This window comes from Scyliorhinus canicula, chromosome 1 (assembly GCF_902713615.1).
Source record: "Scyliorhinus canicula chromosome 1, sScyCan1.1, whole genome shotgun sequence".
NCBI lineage: Eukaryota > Metazoa > Chordata > Chondrichthyes > Carcharhiniformes > Scyliorhinidae > Scyliorhinus > Scyliorhinus canicula.
Window position 1 is genome coordinate 179,580,407 of NC_052146.1, and position 18,707 is coordinate 179,599,113.

The window sequence follows — 18,707 nt, forward strand, 5'->3', positions numbered from 1 at the left end:
ATGTGATATCCTTTCCAGTTTCCCTTTGACAGCTCTTACCAATCTGTTTTGTCAAATTGCTATTCTTTCAAGGGCTGGATTCACTGGTCCTCCAGTTGCGTGTTTCTCGGCTGCAAGCCATTCGCCAGCAGTGGAATTCTAACTTTATGCTATCTGTCAATGGGATTTCTCATTGTAGCCACTCCACACTGCCAGGAAACCCGCTGCGGGGGATCCACTGCCAACGGAAAAAGTGAATCACAACTTCCGGAGAATTCCAACTTTTGTATCTTTCCAATGCTTCAGAATCTGTGCTAGTTTTATGATTTTTGCATACTTTTTCTGTTAGTCTTATGTTGAACCTTTAGTTGTTGAAGACTGTCTTTGGGAAAGTAGCGCTATTGCCCTTTAGGAGCATCATATTTAATTATGTTTTGAACATCACCCACTGATACCCCATCATTTTATCTTTGAACAAGTTTGTCCAGTTTACTATGGACAGTCTCCCTGTCATCACATTGAAGTCAGCTTCACCTCAGATTTTATTAGCTGCTTTGTGTTTCTCCCTCCCAGATATCACGTTGAATTCAATCATATTACAATTGCTATTAGATAAATGTTCACACACTGTTAGGCTGTTAACTAAATCTAGCTTACTACTCATTATGAGATCTGATATAACTAACCATGTGAAGAAATTTCCTTTGTGAAAGCAAATTGAAATCCAAGTGTATAATGGACAATTTTCTGGCTGTTAGGTAAATTATTGTCTTAAGACAAGGAAATTACTTCGACGAAACAGTAATATCTTCTACTGTTTGATATTTTAGGGGCTGGTTTAGCTCACTCAGCTAAATCGCTGGCTTTTAAAGCAGACCAAGCAGGCCAGCAGCACGGTTCGATTCCCATACCAGCCTCCCCGGACAGGCGCCGGAATGTGGCGACTAGGGGCTTTTCACAGTAACTTCATTGATGCCTACTCGTGACAATAAGCGATTTTATTTTATTTATTTATTTATTTATTATAACACACGTTTGATCAGTGTGAGTCCCAGGATTGTCCTTCACAGCTATAACCTTCTACCGCAGTCAATAATTGCGTTAAATGTAAAAAAGCCAATGGGAATGAATTGTTAAAATTGAGCTGCACCTAACCAATACATTCAGGATACTATTAACAAGGACATTGAAAACAAAGCTGAGCACAATTTCTAAGAATCTGTGACAAAGTCACAGCAGTGTTGAAGGGTATACCCTATTCTTTTACAGTTGGTGTATTTTTTCCTGACTGGCTATAGATCTGTGCAGTAGAAAATCTAGAGGGCGAAATTCTCCCCCCCCCACGACGGGTGGGAGAATAGCGGGAGGGCCTTCCCGACTTTTTTGACGCCCTCCCGCTATTCTCCCCCCCCCCCGCCGAAATCCCGACACGAATCGCTGCCGCCGTTTTTTTACGGCCGCAGCGATTCACAGCTGTTAGAAGGGCCGAAGTCCCAGCCCTTTACGACCTTTTTACGAACGGCAAACACACCTGGTCCTGCCATTCGTAAAAACGTCGTGACCACCTGGAAAAAAATAACCATGGCACCGATTGGCACGGCAGTACCACGGCCGTGCCAAGGGTGCCATGGGCCCGCGATCGGTGCCCACCGATCGCGGGCAGCGGGCCCGATGCCCGCGCACTATTTGTCCTTCCGCCGCCCCGCAGTATCAATACGCGGGGCGGCTGAGGGGCAACCCGGACCGCGCATGCGCGGGTTTCGCGCAAAAACGCGATGACGTCACCCGCGCATGCGCGGGTGGAGTCTTCCCACCTGCGCATGCGCGGCTGACGTCATATGACGCGTCAGCCGGCGCTAAGTCCGACAAGCGGGCTTAACGATTTTCGTTAAGCCCGACTTGTCGGGGCCTCCGACGTCGGGCTGCTAGCCCCGACGGGGGACCAGAATCGGTCCCCCGTCGGGAAGGGGCGCGATGCCGTAAAACCCGCCTGGGTTTTACGGCAGTTTGACGATTTCTCCCGTTTTGGGAGAATTTCGCCCAGAATGTCTGGGTATGTCATAATCATAATCTCACCTGAATATTCAGCCTGTAATCCTTGAAACTTCACACTCAGCATTAAAACCATGAAAATGCCTTTATCCTGAGAGTGGTCAGAATGCGGAACTTGCTGCCAAATGGTTGAGGCAAATAATAAAGTTGCATTTAAGGGGAAGCTAGATTAACACGGTGAGATGTGTGACTGCGGTGGATTCAAGATTGAGTCTGCAGATCTTGGAGGTTCAACCAAAACGTAAAGCTTTATGTAGAAGGTGTTAACACCAGAGGCTGCAATGTTTGACTGTCTATTTGCCCGTACAAATGGCTGATGCCGTCATCTCCAATGACGTCAGGCCATTGTTTTCTTAAAGTGTCCCTGATCAGTTATAAGGCTGCTTGTGAGTAAAAACTAAAAATACTATGAATACAACATTTCCCCCCTCCCATTAAATCAAAGGTCCCTGATACAATAAACAGTATTACATTAATAATCAGTTAGCAATATGAACAATCAATCAACAACAGTCAATACGTCAAACGTTCTGGAGGTCATCATTCTCTGTGTAGTTGTCAGCGAAGCTCAGGCATCTGCTGTTTAGTACTTGCTACAACCTCTGGTATTTTTGGCTTGATGTAAGCTTGGTGTGAGCGTGGTCAATGCTCAATTGTTTTTTCCAATTAAGGGGCAATTTAGCGTGGCCAATTCACCTACCCTGCACATCTTTGAGTTGTGGGGGGGAAACCACGCAACACAAGGAGAATGTGCAAATTCCACGCGGGCAGTGAGCCAGAGTCCTAATTGAACCTGAGACAGCAGTGCTAACCACTGCACCACCATGCTGCCCTTGTCAATGCTTACCTTAACCGGAGTTGACACAGTGCTCTGAGGTTGAGTTGCCATTTGATTTGCAATTGAAGTGCTGTTCTCCCCAATTTGTTCAGTTAGTGTCAGGTTTTCGTGAAAGTTCAGGTCGTTTCGTGGCACAGCTGGATTTGGACTCTGTCAGTTTTGCCTCTGGCGCATTGGTTCTTGTCGGCAAAAGTTGATCTGCATGCCTTCTCCATATTACACCGTCTCGGATCTGTCCAGTGTAGGAAATCAGTCCTGTCTGCTAAGGTGATGGCAGTAATCCACTTTTCCCTTCTGGTATGATTTCTTGCCAGAACCCCTTGACCATGGCGAAAAACACAACCTTTCACCTTGTTCTCCCAACATATGACCTGATCCTGCTGCTTTTTCCGACAATTTCTTTTGTCTTCGGTAGTTTTAGCAAATATAATGCTGCATGTAGTTGATGTTTAAACATTAGAAACACCGATGAAACTTGGGTTGTTTGGTGTGCAGTAATCCAATAATCCCAAGATTCTTAATACTACCTGTGCCGATGAACTCAGTTGAGCTGCGGTCAAATTCTCTAAATCTGGGTTGTCTCAGGGTCTCCGTCTCCAAAGGTGTGTCTCACACACTGCTTCCTTCCATCCTCTGGTCTGCTGTTGAATCTTCTCTGTTACCTCTGAACCGAGTCTTCGCTGGAGGGTCCTGGGTGATTAATTTATATCCTCCTCTTGGTGCCTTTCCAGAAAGTTCTCTGACTCTCAGCCAATAAGGTCTCGGGGTAGGGGCCATAACACCCAATGGGATTGCCAAATGCAAATCTGCAGGACACGAGGAATCCACCCCCAGGGGTCATCTCTTGCGTATTGTTCGCACGTAACCTTATTCCATATATGGTAACGGCAGGAAAATTGGGATCCAGAAAGTCTAGCGTTATCTGGGTAATCCACAACAATCCATCCATTTGAATGGGACCAATTATCTCCTGATGTCTTGTTGACAGGGCAGGCCCAGTTCTGTCCTGACTGTCTGTCTCTGTTCAGTGGATTCAAGCGTAGCTCTTCAAATTCCCATCAGACCTGCCTGAGAGCTGGCTGTGGTTTAATTTCAAATGTCCAATTCTTAATTTAAAGCGTCCGATTTTATATTGGGATTAAAATTCAGGCCGCTGTCCATTTTACCACACCTCAACTTCAACAAAAAAGCTCCTAGCTGCTCCTTCATCTTTACAATACCACAATGGCCTTCATGTAATTGGCTTAATACATGTTTTCTTAATAATGGTTGAATGAGGACTCTCATTCCCCGGAAGAGACAACCTGTCTGTATGGATAACTCAAGTTTTCAGGTGGAATATGTTTTTAATACAGGGTTTGCTCCTGAAGTCTTGCCTCAAAGCACTAAATCATTAACCTCTGACAGTACTGGATCACTTCTTGTATGCTTATTTACCTGTCCTGCAGTTCCAGGAGTGTTATCTACTTGCTCAGAGTGGAAAATGCTTTCATACAAACTGCTTATCGATGACCTATTTCATTAGGGTAGTTGGGAGAGTCCATTTGTGTTCCACTGAAGGTTTGACTGGTGATACTTGATCGTATATGTGTGTGCTGCCAATAGCAATGCCCACCTCTGCATTCTGCTCGCTGACAGTGATGGAATTCCAGTATAAAGTCCAAAAATTGTGGACAATGGTTCATCAATAAAGTGAATTTCCTCTCATGCAGGAATTGGTTGAATCGTTTTCTTCCAAAAATGATTCCTCGGGCTTCTTTCTCTACCTGCGGATAATTGCTTTCAGTTTCATTCAAAGTGCTGAATGCAAAACTGTTGGCTTCTCTTCACCTGTTGAATTATGTGGGAAGCCACCACCCACCCCCATAGGGTGATGCGTCACATGCCAGTTGCAGGCCTAAATTTCAATCAAAATGTGTCAGGACCTCTGACTTGACTAGCGCCTCTTTGGCTTGCATGAATGCTCTCTCACATTGATTTTAAAAAATAAATTTAGAGTACCCAATTCTTCTTTTCCAATTAAGGGGCAATTTAGCATGGCCAATCCACCTACCCTGCACGACATTTTGGGTTGTGGGGGTGAGACCCATGCAAACGCAGGGAGAATGTGCAAACTCCACATGGACAGTAACCCTAGGCCGGGATTGAACCAAGATCCTCGGCGGCATGTGGCAGCAGTGCTAACCACTGCACCACCGTGCTCCTATCTCACATTGATGACTCCATTCCCACTTTTTATTTTGACACAATACATTGCGGAAAGATAGTCGCTCGATTAGGGACAAACCTTCTGTTGTAATTTTATACACCTAAGAAAGAACGAATTGGATAATGTTTAGGGATGCGGATGCCTCGGAATGGCTTTGACTTTTGAAGGCTAATTATGCAGTCCCTTAGTGAGAATGACATGACCCAGATATCAACTGAAGATTGGAAAAATTCACATTTGTCTTTTCAGACTCTTAATCCATAATCTTTTAACATCCGGGGTGTGGTATCTAGTTTACGGAGGTGTTCTTCCTCATTCTTCACAGTTACCAAGATGTCATCCAGGTAACACGGGACACTATCTACTCTGCTTAATATTTCGTCCTTGGCTCATTGGAACAACACTGGTAATCTTTTGTATCAAAATAATCCTTTGTGTATCAGAATCGTCTGGTGTGAATCTTGGTCTACGTATATTCGAAGATATGCCTGACAGGTCCTTTTTCCTGAAGCGTTGGTCTCCAACCAATCCAAGAATAGGTCATCAATCAGGGATAGACGGTAATTCTCTGTACACAGCACAGGCTTAATACTGGCTTTGAAATTGCCACAAATGTGCACAGATCCATCTTTTTTCATCACGGGTATGATCGGCGTAGCCCAATCATTCACATTAATGGGTTCAAGAGCTCCCGTTCTGACCAGCCATTCTAATTCTGTCTCTGCTTTAGGTCTGATTGTGTACTGCACTGACCTAACCTTTAAGGACCTCACCTGGCGTTCTTCCTTGAACTTCAGCTTTACTAAATTATCCTTCATGCTTCCCAGCTCACCATTGAAGACAATGGTATGTTTCTGTGAGATTTTGAGTAGGCCTGATTCAGAATCTGTCATGAGATTTACTTCTGCCGAGTTTAATCTGATCTTTTCCAGCTAAATTATTCCCATTAGTGCCGGATAATTTCCTTTGGCTATGTGCAAGGACAAATCTACCATCTGTCCATTTAATTGCACTGTTACATCAATACGGTCCCTCTATCAAACCACATCGCCTGTGTAGGTTTTAACACTGCTTTTGAGGATTGCAGAGCAATATGTTGGAGCTTTTCTTGATACACAGTCTCTGGCACCAGCGAAACGGCTTCCCCAGTCTCCACCTCCAACTTCACCGGCTGACCATCCAGAAATAGAGTGACCCAATTTCGGTTTATTGCACCAGCAATAGCTAGCACATTTAATGACGGTCATCCTCAGACCCTGAATCAAGTTCCTTCTCAAGTCCTTTTTGTACCACGTGGACACTTTTTCCTTGATTCAGCTTGCCATTTGCTTTATTCGGTTCATGCTTCCTGCAACTTTTGCCTGAAGCTTTTTTCTTATTCCAACAAGCGCAGACGGTGTAGCCCTTTCTGCCACAATCTCTGCACATGATGTCTTTGCACCAACGATCTGCTTCTAAGTACCCGGTATCTGCATACCGATGGCAAGTGCGAGTCAGTGTTTGAGTTTCAGTCGACATCTTGTGAATCTTTGTGCTTGAACTCAACTATTGAGCTTCTTTGGTTTCTAATTCCATGGATACAGCAAGTTCCAAAGCTTTTTTTCAGGTTCGATTGGTTTAGGTTAACAACCGCTTTTGAATAGCTTCACTCTTTAAACCACAGACTAATCTATCTCTGATGGTATTCCTTTACACATCCCAAATTCGCAGTGTTCAGCCATCCTTTTCAGGGTATCTACAAACCATGTAATCAGTTCACCTTCTTCTTAATTGCACTTATGAAACCTGAACATTTCTGCGATGACTAAAGGTTTTGGTGAACAATGGCCCTGAAAATCTTCCACTATTTCTCGGTATGTTTTTGCGCCTGGCTTTTCTGGTTGTGCCAGACTCCTAAAGAGGTTAAATGTTCCCTCCCCCCACCCTTTATTATGCTCAGGAATGTTGGGAGTTTTATATCTGCTGTTATCTTGTTAGCTTGAAGAAAACAGTTGAGTCATTCTGTCTACGAGCTCCACCATCCTGTATTCACATCAAACGGCGGCAATAATTCTCACCATTTTTCTCCATGGAAGGATATTGATGTGCTCAATGTGCCATGAATTTCTAGCACTACCTTAACTTTCTCCCCAAAACAAGGTACAATCCGAGCTCAGCCTGTTTCCCTTTGTATTTTACAAGAACACCTAGCTTTAAATTTGTTGTTGCAGTATACTTGCTACTCATGGCTACTGAGTACGTTTTGGGTGGAGCACTTGGTGAGTTTCTCTCCAAGGCTGTTTCCTCCAGATTGTTTGGTCATTTTTTAGTTCCTCCAATTGCAAGCATTGTTTTGCCTCCCCCGTCACCAGCTTTCATGTCGGAATGAATCAAAATATTTATTATTTCTTTGGATGCCTCCAAACGCTGTTCATCTGCCTCGTCGCCAGTTTTTATGCAGTGCGTTCAAGATTCAGTCTGTAGGCCTTGGAGGTTCAACCAAAACATAGAACTTTATTTCGAAGATGTTAACAATATAGTCAGCAATATTAGGCTGCGCGTGCAAATGGCCGACATCACACCCTGTTCAGCTACAAGGCTGCTTGTGAGGAAGCACTAAAAACACTAATAATACAACAGTTATGGTGATCGGATGAAGTAGAATAAGAGGAGGCTTTTGTGCAGGATAAACACCAGAATATACCAGCTGAGCTGAATTTCTGTGCTATAATTTCTCCATAACTCTGCAAAATTTTCAGTCGGCAATGTGCGTTCCATTGGGTGATCTGCAATAAGAAGAACTAATGCGGCACACTGCAGCAAGCTGTCTGACCCAGGCCACCCCGATCGTGATGGGGAGACCCCAATCCACGGAGCTGTCAGCAAATCACTCCCACTACATCCCCCGGCCCTGGCAGCCACCCTCCACCCTGGCAGCCACACCCCAACAAACAGTACAATTTTTGACATATTTTCAGACTTTGCTTACTTTCTGTCTCTCCCTCAGCAGCCATGGTGCCCAGTCCCGCTTGTAATAAACTGTAGTAAATGCTGCTTGCGTGACCTCTGCCTGAGAGGGGCGGAGTATTGCAGAGGCCCAAAGCACAGTGGGTTACACCCGCTAATCACATTTAAAAGAATGCAAATGCAGTTTTGCATGCCTCTGCTGGCGCAGGGAACGAACCTCATTATCACCATGGTGGCACTGCCAAGGTGCCATGTTGGCAGTGCCAATGTGCGTGGGTGGCAGCAGGAGTGCCAGGGTATCACCTTGTACAGAGCCCGACCACCCGGGGGCTACCGATGTCCTGAGATACCCCCTTAGGTGCCGTTAGCCTGATCCATGTTTGGGATAACCAGTGCTAAATGGCGCCATGGTGAGGTCTCCCAGGCTCCAGCATTCGTTCCCAGGCCTTGGGCGCCGGCATATTTAAGTGAGCTTAACTGCTGATGCACTATCAATTACCACAAAGACGAGAGTAGTGAAATAATCGAGGCTTTATTGAGCAAAGATGTTGTGCCTCCTGTAGCTGCTGCCAGAATGGCTGCAGCACCGGCAAGCACACACATTTATACGCCGCCTACTGGGCGGAGCCAGCAGGCAGGGATTTACCCATGTACCTCTAGTATATGTGTCTTATCATAATACATATAATACTGCTAGTGGTGACTACCACATTCACTCCCTGTAAAAAAAAAAAGAGTCCGGCGGGGGTGGGGAAAAAAAGAATTACAAGGTCAGTCTGTCGGGGGCCTTGACCCTCCTCTGCGATCTCCTCAGTCCTGGTGGTGATGTGGGCGCCGACTTGGTCACCTGTGACTCCGGGAGTATGTTGTCCTCGTCATCGTCACCCCTGAGTGGAACCAATGGGAGGATGGATCCTCCTGGGGCGGGGGCTGCAGTGAGGTTCGCTGGGTGGAGGGTGAGTGGTGCAGGGTGAGTGAGGCAACCGGGGACCGGGGGAGGGGGGGCGGTGTCAGGTCAGGGGCCATGGGTGGGGATCCGGCGGATGCCAGGTCCTGGAGGGAGACTGTGTCCTGGCGCCCGTTGGGGTGTGCCACGCAGGCGTACTGCGGGTTCGCGTGTAGGAGGTGGACCCTTTCGACCAAAGGGTCCGACTTATGGGTCCGCACATGCTTACGAAAGAGGACGGGTCCAGGAACTGTCAGCCATGTTGGGAACGAGACCCCGGAGGTGGACTTCCTGGGGAAGGCAAAGAGACGCTCATGAGGGGTCTCTTTAGTCACGGTGCAGAGGAACGATCGGATGGCGCTGAGCGCGTTGGGGTGGACCTCCTGCCAGTGGGAGGCCGGGAGATTTTTAGACCGCAGGGCCAGCTGGACGGCCTTCCAGACCTTCCCATTCTCCCTCTCCACCTGTCCGTTTCCCTGGGGGTTGCAGCTGGTCGTCCTGCTCGTGGCAATGCCCTTGCTGAGCAGGAACTGACGCAGCTCATCACTCATAAAAGAGGACACCCCGATCGCTGTGGACATAGGTGGGGAAACCGAACAGGGTGAAGGTGCTGTGGAGGGCTTTGATGACTGTGGCAGAAGTCATATCAGGGCATGGGATGGCGAAAGGGAACCGGGAGTACTCATCGACCACGTTCAGAAAGTACGTGTTGCAGTCGGTGGAAGGGAGGGGCCCTTTGAAGTCCACGCTGAGGCGTTCAAAGGGGCAGGAGGGCTTCAACAGATGCGCTCGATCTGGCCGGTAGATGTGCGGCTTGCACTCCGCGCAGACCTGGCAGTCTCTGGTGGCAGTCCTGACCTCCTCAATAGAGTAGAGCAGGTTGCGGGCCTTGATGAAATGGAAGAACCGGGTGACCTCCGGGTGGCAGAGGTCATAGTGGAGAGCGCGGAGTCGGTCCACTTGTGCGCTGGCACATGTACCACGGGATAGGGCGTCAGGGGGCTCGTTGAGCTTCCCCGGGTGATACAAAGTCTCGTAATTATAGGTGGAGAGCTCGATCCTCCACCTCAAGATCTTGTCGTTTTTGATCTTGCCCTGCTATGTGTTATTGAACATGAAGACAACCGGCCGTTGGTCAGTGAGGAGCGTGAATCTCCTGCCGGCCAAGTAATGCCTCCAATGTCGCACAGCTTCCACAATGGCTTGGGCATCCTTTTCGACAGCGGAGTGCCGAATTTTGGAGGCATGGAGGGTGCGGGAAAAGAAGGCCACGGACCTGCCCGCCTGGTTGAGGGTGGCGGCCAAAGCTACATCCGATGCACCGCTCTCGACCTGAAAGGGGAGAGACTCGTCGACCGCGTGCTTCGTGGCCTTGGCTATGTCAGCCTTGATGCGGTTGAAGGCCTGGCGGGCCTCAGCCGTCAGGGGAAAAACTATGGACTGAATGAGTGGGCGGGCCTTGTCCGCATAATTAGGGATGCACTGGGCATAATAGGAGAAAAACACCAGGCATTGTTTCAGGGCCTTGGGGCAGTGGGGGAGGGGGAGTTCCATGAGGGGGCGCATGCAGTCGGGGTCGGGCCCTATAACTCCATTTTCCATGACATAGCCAAGGATGGCTAAGAGGTTGGTGCAGAACACGCATTTCTCCTTATTGTACGTGAGGTTGAGGAGTTTGGCGGTCTGGAGGAATTTTTGGAGATTAGCATCGTGATCCTGCTGATCGTGGCCGCAGGTGGTTACGTTATCCAGTACAGGAAGGTGGCCCGCAGTCCGTACCGGTCAACCATTCGGTCCATCTCACGTTGGAAGACTGAGACCCCATTAGTGACGCCGAAGGGAACCCTAAGGAAGTGATAGAGGCGGCCATCTGCTTGAAACGCAGTGTATTGGCAGTCCTCCGGGCGGATGGGGAGCTGGTGGTAGGCAGACTTCAGGTTCACTGTGGAAAAGGCCCGATACTGCGCAATCTGATTGACCATGTCAGATATGCGTGGGAGGGGGTACATGTCGAGCTGCGTGTACCGATTGATGGTCTGACTGTAGTCAATGACATTTCTGTGCTTTCTCCCAGTCTTTACTACTACCACTTGAGCTCTCCAGGGACTGTTGCTGGCCTCAAAGACTCCTTCCAGCAGAAGCCGTTGGATCTCCAACCTGATGAAGTTCCTGTCCTGGGCACAGTACCGTCTGCTCCTGGTGGCACCGGGTTTGCAATCCAGGGTGAGGTTCGCAAACAAGGCAGGTGGATCGACCTTAAGGGTCGTGAGACCGCATACGGTGAGGCCGCATATAGGGGTCCGCCGAATTTTAAGGTTAAGCTGTGGAGGTGACACTGGAAGTCCAGGCCGAGTAACAGGGCAGCGCAGAGATGGGGGAGGACGTAGAGCCAGAAGTTGCTAAACTCTACGCCTTGGACGGTGAGGGTCGCGATGCAGTACACCCGGATTTCCACGGAATTGAAATTTTGTGGGTAACGGGGTGTACCGTGAGGGAGCAGCGCCTTACCGTCGTGCGGTGGATGAAGCTCTCTGTGCTCCCAGAGTCAAAAAGGCAGGTCGTCTCGTGCCCATCAATTTTCACTGTCGTTGTTGCGGTCGCGAGGTTGCGGGGCCGGGACTGATCCAAGGTGATCGAAGCGAGCTGCGGCAGATGCTGGGAGGTCCTGGGCTGGTCAGCAGTGGTGGAGGTAGCGGCAGGCGGTGAACGGCCAGACGAGCAGGGATCCTGAGGCGCCGTCCAAAATGGCGCCGAAGATGGCGGCGCCCATGGCGGGCGACATCAAAGATGGCGGCGCCCACGAGCCGCACATGGCCTGCGGAGAAGAAGATGGCGGCACCCATGGCCGCATGTGGCTTGCAAGGAGGAAAATGGCGGCGCCCCTGGGCCACACGTGGGGGGTGTAGGAACGCCGGGCCTGGAACAGCGGCAACCGACCGGGCCTGGCAAACAGAAACAAAGTGTCCCTTCTTTCCACATCCGTTGAAGGCCGCGCTCCGCACCTGGCAGCGCTGCCGGGGGTGTTTGTTCTGCTCGCAAAAATAGCACTTGGGCCCCCCAGGGCTGGCTGGCTGCCACGCGGCGCAGGCTTACGATGAGCTGGAGTCGGAAGCTGGTGGGGCCCACGATGTCCAGGAGGGTGCCACGCAGTCAGGGGCGTATGACTGGACGTTACGGGAGACCACTTCTAATGAGTTCGCGAGCTGCCTAGTTCCCACAAGGTCAAGCGTACCCCCTTCCAGGAGGCGCTTGCAGACGTACGCAGACCTCATGCCCGTAACGAAGGCATCTCAGATTAAAAGTTCTGTGTGCTGGACTGCCGAAACTATCTGGCAGTCACAGTTCCTCCCCAGGATGTGCAGGGCACGCCAGAAATTGTCCAGAGACTCACCGGGGAGTTGCTGTCTCGTGGACAGGAGGTGTCTGGCGTATAGTTGGTTGACTGGCCGAATGTAATGTCTCTTCAGAAGCTCCATCGCTTTGGAGTAAGTGTGCGCATCCCGGATGAGAGGAAAAATGTCAGGGCTCACCCGTGAATAAAGGACTTGGAGCTTCTGTGCGTCCGAGGGTTCTTCAGCGGACGTTCGGAGGTAGCTTTCGAAGCAGGCTAGCCAGTGGTCAAAAGCGGATGTAGCATTGGCTGCTTGAGGGCTCAGTTTCAGGCGATCAGGCTTGATGCGAAGATCTATCGTTTTAAAAATCTTTGCTCAATAAATTAATGCACTATCAATTACCACAAAGACGAGAGTAGTGGAATAATCGAGGCTTTATTGAGCAAAGATGTTGTGCCTCCTGTAGCTGCTGCCAGAATGGCTGCAGCACCGGCGAGCACACACATTTATACACCGCCTACTGGGCGGAGCCAGCAGGCAGGGATTTACCCATGTATCTCTATTATATGTGTCTTACCGTAATACATATAATACTGCTAGTGGTGACTATCACAACTGCTTAAAAAAAGGCCTCCTTCTGCACTGTATGTTCTATGTTCTATCCTGGCGGTGCTGAGACTGTGAGAGCTGCCGAACACTCAGATTGGCTGGCAGCTCTCAAGGGAAGGAATTCCTTACAACAAGGGGGAGAATTCCCATCTCAGCTTGTTAAGGCCACCTGAAGTGTTTGTTTGCCTGACCTTCCTTCCAATTGGCGGGGGGTGGGGGGGCAACAATACATGGCCCCGCCCCCATCTACCCACCCCTGTAAAATTCAGCCCATAAACCTATCTGAAATAAGAACAGTAAGTGCTGGTAAACCTCAGCAGGTCTGGCAGCATCTGTGAAGAGATAAAGATTTAATTAGTTTAAAATTCAAAACGACTATTTTTCAGAACATAAACTGGTCGGTTTGTTCCTCACAGGCTAACAGAACTTCCATGTGCTTCCAGTATTTTCTGCTTTTGTTTCAAAGTGGACTAGTTAGAATTTCATCAAAGCTTTTTGTTTGCAGTCAAAAAGGCAGGTTTTTGAACACTTAGCTCTAATTTATTTTGCTATTTTAATACTGTAACAATACAAATAGGTTATGAATATTTTGATTAATATTATAACGTAATTTTTTTTGATCACCAGACAGGCACAATTCCTTCTCTTCTTAATTTGATATTAATATTTTCTGGTGTACACTAAAACACTTGATAAATCTTTGATCAAAGGCATTTGAACTGCTGTTCTCTCATGAGACAAGAATATAATTTTCCACACTACGTTATAGCTGCAGCTCCATCGACCAGCAGCAAAGGGGGTATAAAAGATATGCCCTGATGCTGAGGAACCGCAAACAAGATAAACACATATAATTATCCCAAAGTGCCTGTTACTGTGACAAACATGAAGTGGTAGCCAGAGACATTTCTGTCATAACAATAAGAAAAGTTGAAATCAGAGAATGTATGAGAGATTATTTCATTCATAGAATTCACAGTGCAGAAGGAGGCCATTCGGCCCATCGAGTCTGCACCGGCTCTTGGAAAGAGCACCCTACCCAAGGTCCACACCTCCACCCTATCCCCATAACCCAGTAACCCCACCCAACTCTAAAGGCAATTTTGGACACGATAGGCAATTTATCATGGCCAATCCACCTAACCCGCACATCTTTGGACTGTGGGAGAAAACCGGAGCACCCGGAGGAAACCCACGCACACACGGGGAGAATGTGCAGACTCCGCACAGACAGTGACCCAAGCCGGGAATCGAACCTGCGACGCTGGAGCTGTGAGGCAATTGTGCTATCCACACATCCATTGTTGAGTTGGTGTAGTTCTTCAGTCATTGTATTACACCTGTTCTGAGTACTAAAACATATACTGCAAATTCATAACAGGCTCATCAGTGCCTGAAAAAAATGTATAATTTTGGGTGGTACACTTCATCGGGCTGCCCTGTAAAATGCCAGGACAGCTCAGGCAAGACCAGCAGAAAGGGAAGGGTGTCGGCTGGAAGGTGCACACTCAACCAGGCTGGGGTGGGGGCCGGTGGTGAGACAAGATCCGGATGAGGTGGTAAGGGAAGGAGCTGGAAAGCATATGCTTGATTGGTGGGGAGTTGTGCCTGGAGCACACAAGGGAAGGGGTGGACAGAGACACAAGGCTGGGGCAGAAGGATTCCTTAAAGGGGGGGGGGGGGGTGCATTAAAGAAGCATGGGAGGGAAAATGAGTCTCAGGCAGTACTGGGGCAGTGTGCACCCCTATAGTCAGATCTGGAAAGCAAAGGCAGCCCTGGGGCAATGCGCACAGATACAAGGCTGTGTCTGGCATGCATGCCCTGCTACCAGTTTGGGGGAGGGCGGGTGGATCTGTCTGCTGTGTTGCTCGTGGACAGCATGGTGTGCAGGGCATGGTCAGTCCCTCACACACTTTTCTTTTGGGGGCTGGTGGCTTGGTACTGGACTGCAGGTGGCACAGTCACAGCCAGGCAAGGCACCTGCAGCCTGTAAATGGGGAACTGGTAACTAAGAGGGGGCACTCAGTGGTCTCATGGAGAGGATCTTGGTAGGTGTACAGGGCCTCAAGATAGGGAGCGGTCAGTTCAACGTGGGGCATTGGAACTTTAACAGAAGACAGGTCAAGGGGGAGGATAGGGATAACTACCAGAATTACGATGTGCTGCAAGATTAGAGGGGGAGGAAGGAGATTGATTGGAGAATGGGAAACCTGCCTGTGATGCTTTTCCAGGATAATAGGAGAGACTTAGATGGTCACTGGGAGGGGCAGAAGGGTATTGGCAGCTGGTCTCAGAATAAAAGTAGAGCAGGATCATTTTGACAGCTGATGAAATGACGCAGTTGAAAAATAACCTTGGAAGAAAATTGCCTGGGGAATGGTCTGAGACGTTGACTCCTGCACTTTTGGGCCGATTGAAAAGAAATTCTAATAATTACTGCAAGGCTCAGCTGAGACATGTTAGGAAAATTCAAATATCAATTGAAGGATTTGGGCTCCTTAATTCATGGGCCACATTCTTACAAGAATGCACAATGGCTTGGAGCCAGATGTTGATTTGGGTTTGAATGATAATTTGTCCATCTCTTAGGAACACGTGAAGGTCAAAAGAATCCAATTGTAAAGGGGCAGCTGTGGTATTATCAGAGCTATCAGTATTGCAAGGGTTAATGTATTGTCGAGAGTATCCACTAGAGGGAGCTACAGTTGCAACTATATGAGGCAGTGATGCTGGAACTTAGGGGAGGAGTGTATGCAGGAGTTAGCTAGTGAAGGTCAGAAGAGCAGATAGTGTGAGTAAGGTTAGATTCTAATTTATACCAATAATTAGATTAGCAGTAGATGAGTCTAGTTAGATGTTATTGATCAATTGTATATTCTTAAGGACTAAGTGTCGAATCCCAGTTTAGTAGTGTAAATAAAATTATAGCTTTGGTTAAGTTAAAGCTATTTTGTGGTCTTTGTGAACACGACGCCAAACATCCTGAAAAAAAGCAACCCAAAAAACACCACAGCAGTGACTGACGAGCATATACAAAATGTTCTAAAGACCCTTACACAGTGCAGCTGAGAGGTTCAGGATTTACACAATTACTGACATTACATTGGTGCAAGGCGGTGCTCTAGTCTACTCCAAAGGAGACAGCCTGACAGTGCCCTGACTGAGGCTGATAGTGCCTGGCTGTGTTCATCCAGATCCAACCCTCTCTGTGAAAGCGCAGTCACTCATGGGGCGTTGGGAAGGGGAGGATGCTGGGGAGTTCAGCTTCCAGTGATCCTGAAGGCTGTGTGACAGTTGAAAGGGAGGATATAGAGATCATTGCAGGGTTATGTTTAACCAGGTCTCTGTTCAGTCTTCCCACAGAGACAAGGGGGACACAGAATGAAGGCAGCAGGACTCTCATACAACTAAAGAGAAGAAGGGCCCTTTGCGATCAGGCAGGGCAAAGGGAAGAGCTTCTCCCTGAGGAACATGGGTCAGGAGGGCCCTGGAAAGATCCGGAAGCTGAAGTCAATTCGACAGAGGTGTTTGGCACAAGCCAGGTGTACTGAAGACGCCTCTATTACTTGCAGATGAATGAGAGTCAGTGCCAAAGACTCTTACATTTGTCAAAGGATATGGTGGCTCACATTTGCCAAGTTCTTCAGGAGGATCTGATGCCTCATGGCCTTGGAGGTCATCCATTGCCATAGGTTCGAAATGTGACTGCTGCACTCAACCTTTTTGCAAGTTGTTCATCCCAGGGCTCCATCGTAATTGTCTCGACTGGTGGAGCAAACTCACGTCTACCTCTCCTATTTCTTAGGCTCTTATCAAATAGTCACATAAAAGTTTGTGCCGCCTACTTGACTGTTTCTTAAAGCCACTTACATTTTTCTGCTATTCCGATAAATGAAATGTGAGATGGTGTTTGTCACATTTAAGTTGGAGCACATCAGTGTGTGACAATGTATTCAAGCAACAGGCACCAAAATGTCCTCTTTGCCACAGTGTGATCGACTACAACTTACTTTTCACAATACACTACTTTGCATCACTAATTTGCCTTAGTTGGACCACGAATAAGAATACCATAGCACAGAATAAATGAACTTTCTCCTTTCACCTGCAGACATTCGATTTAGTTCAAGCTAAGCCAAGCTAATAGAACTGAGCCTTCCATCCCTTTGAGAATCTGTCAAGTTCACAGCGGAAATAAATCCATACGTCAAAACTGTCAATAATTCTACACTAATTGGGACACTTCACTCGGGTGGCTCTTAATGATAGCACAGCAAACTTGATCAAAGATGGTGCTGAGAAAACAAAGGACAAGTATAGTGTGACCTTGTACGACCATGTGATCTTGTAATAGGGGTAGAAATAAACTGGTTTCCACCTGCAGCAAATATAGCACACGTCCCTCAATTCATCAATCACTCAAAATGATTTCAGTCTCTGACAACCACCCCCCAACTCCTTCAATTATTTCTGAATAGCACTGTCACCTTTGGAAGAATCGGAGATCATTTTCTATCTATAGGGTTTTGGAAGTAAAAAAGTCATATTTCACGGCATCATTTTGAAATTATTTTGCAATCCCATGTCTATCGCGCATTAAGTCCATCTATTTATACAACATTCTTTTCTGTCCCTTTGTACTAATACATCGATTATTCCTGAAATGTTAGCCGTTTTCCAAAGTGTCAACATCAGCCTATACCAGAGACAAGGAGGCAGTGGGATCAAGGGAACTAGGTTGATGGGATATTTCAGATGATTGACCACCAAAATCACTCCCCTGGGGCTTAATCTGATATAAATTGTACTGAATTGGAGAACGTGTACTGAAATCATGCTACAGTCCTTTCAATTCCACTTCCTTAGCCATTGCAAACTAGCAATGTGCTAATAGTGAATTTGGTACTAATTCTACTTATGGAATCAGGCACTAAATTTGCAATAAGATTAGAAATTCCAATCGATAAAGTTCATGTATGAATTCTTGTACGGGCTGATTTCATGAAATATTAACATGTTTCTTTTGACCCATTTATTTGCACACAGGAAAACAGCACAAATGCATTCAACGTACATCAACTGGGCTGCTAAGAATTGATTATGTAGAATTTCACCTTGTGTATACCTACTGATAAACAATAGGCCGAAAAGTGAGAAGAATTTAAAAACTTCTCAAAGGAGGACTGAAACCTTTTGACGACAACAACAAATTTGTCAGCAAAGGATATTGTAATTAGTGTTGTTCCCCAGTATTTTGGAGGTGAAAAATAAAGTGAATTAAAGAACTTGAAGGAGAAGTCCTCACACCGGAGGTAAATTGTCTCACATCCATTATCCATACAATTTAGTTCTTCTATTTGTTGCAAATATTCTAATCATACAGAAAAGGTTGGTAATAAAATAATATGAGTCCTTTATTTGAAGATAAGACTATACAGAAAATCCTCACTATATGTTTCAGCCATTTCACTTTGATATCATATAATCTTTAGGATTTTCTCGAGTTACGTCACCATTTTCAGTATTATGCCACCTGCACTCTGGCCCTGCCCCTTCCATGCTGCACTACGAGCCAACTGGCGACATGATACCAGAGCTGCTCTACTGTCACCATATGCCCAGACTGCAGGGAGAGAGCAAGGCCCAGGTTCCCGGGAGCAGGAGTACAGGGTAGGGATGGAAAACTGCCAACCACTTAAGGGGTAATGAACTGTAAGTAACCCAGGACAGGGAATGGCAGGGGAGGGAAAGGCCCTACGACTCCTCCTGCGCAACCCCCTCCCCACAGCGCCATT

At 47.4% G+C, this 18,707-nt stretch overlaps 1 protein-coding gene and 1 long non-coding RNA gene across 4 annotated transcripts in view; one reads left to right on the top strand and one right to left on the bottom strand.

The window, feature by feature from the left end:
- Nucleotides 1-18,589, top strand: part of LOC119969647 — a 41,483-nt gene extending 22,894 nt beyond the window's left edge. Inside the window, exon 3 of the long non-coding RNA XR_005461435.1 lies at nucleotides 16,265-18,589. This is a non-coding gene — a long non-coding RNA (uncharacterized LOC119969647). The remainder of the gene's footprint in view (nucleotides 1-16,264) is intronic.
- prkn (parkin RBR E3 ubiquitin protein ligase) overlaps nucleotides 1-18,707 on the bottom strand; it is a 1,360,483-nt gene that overhangs the window by 898,839 nt on the left and 442,937 nt on the right. The gene's annotated exons all lie outside the window — the stretch shown is intronic.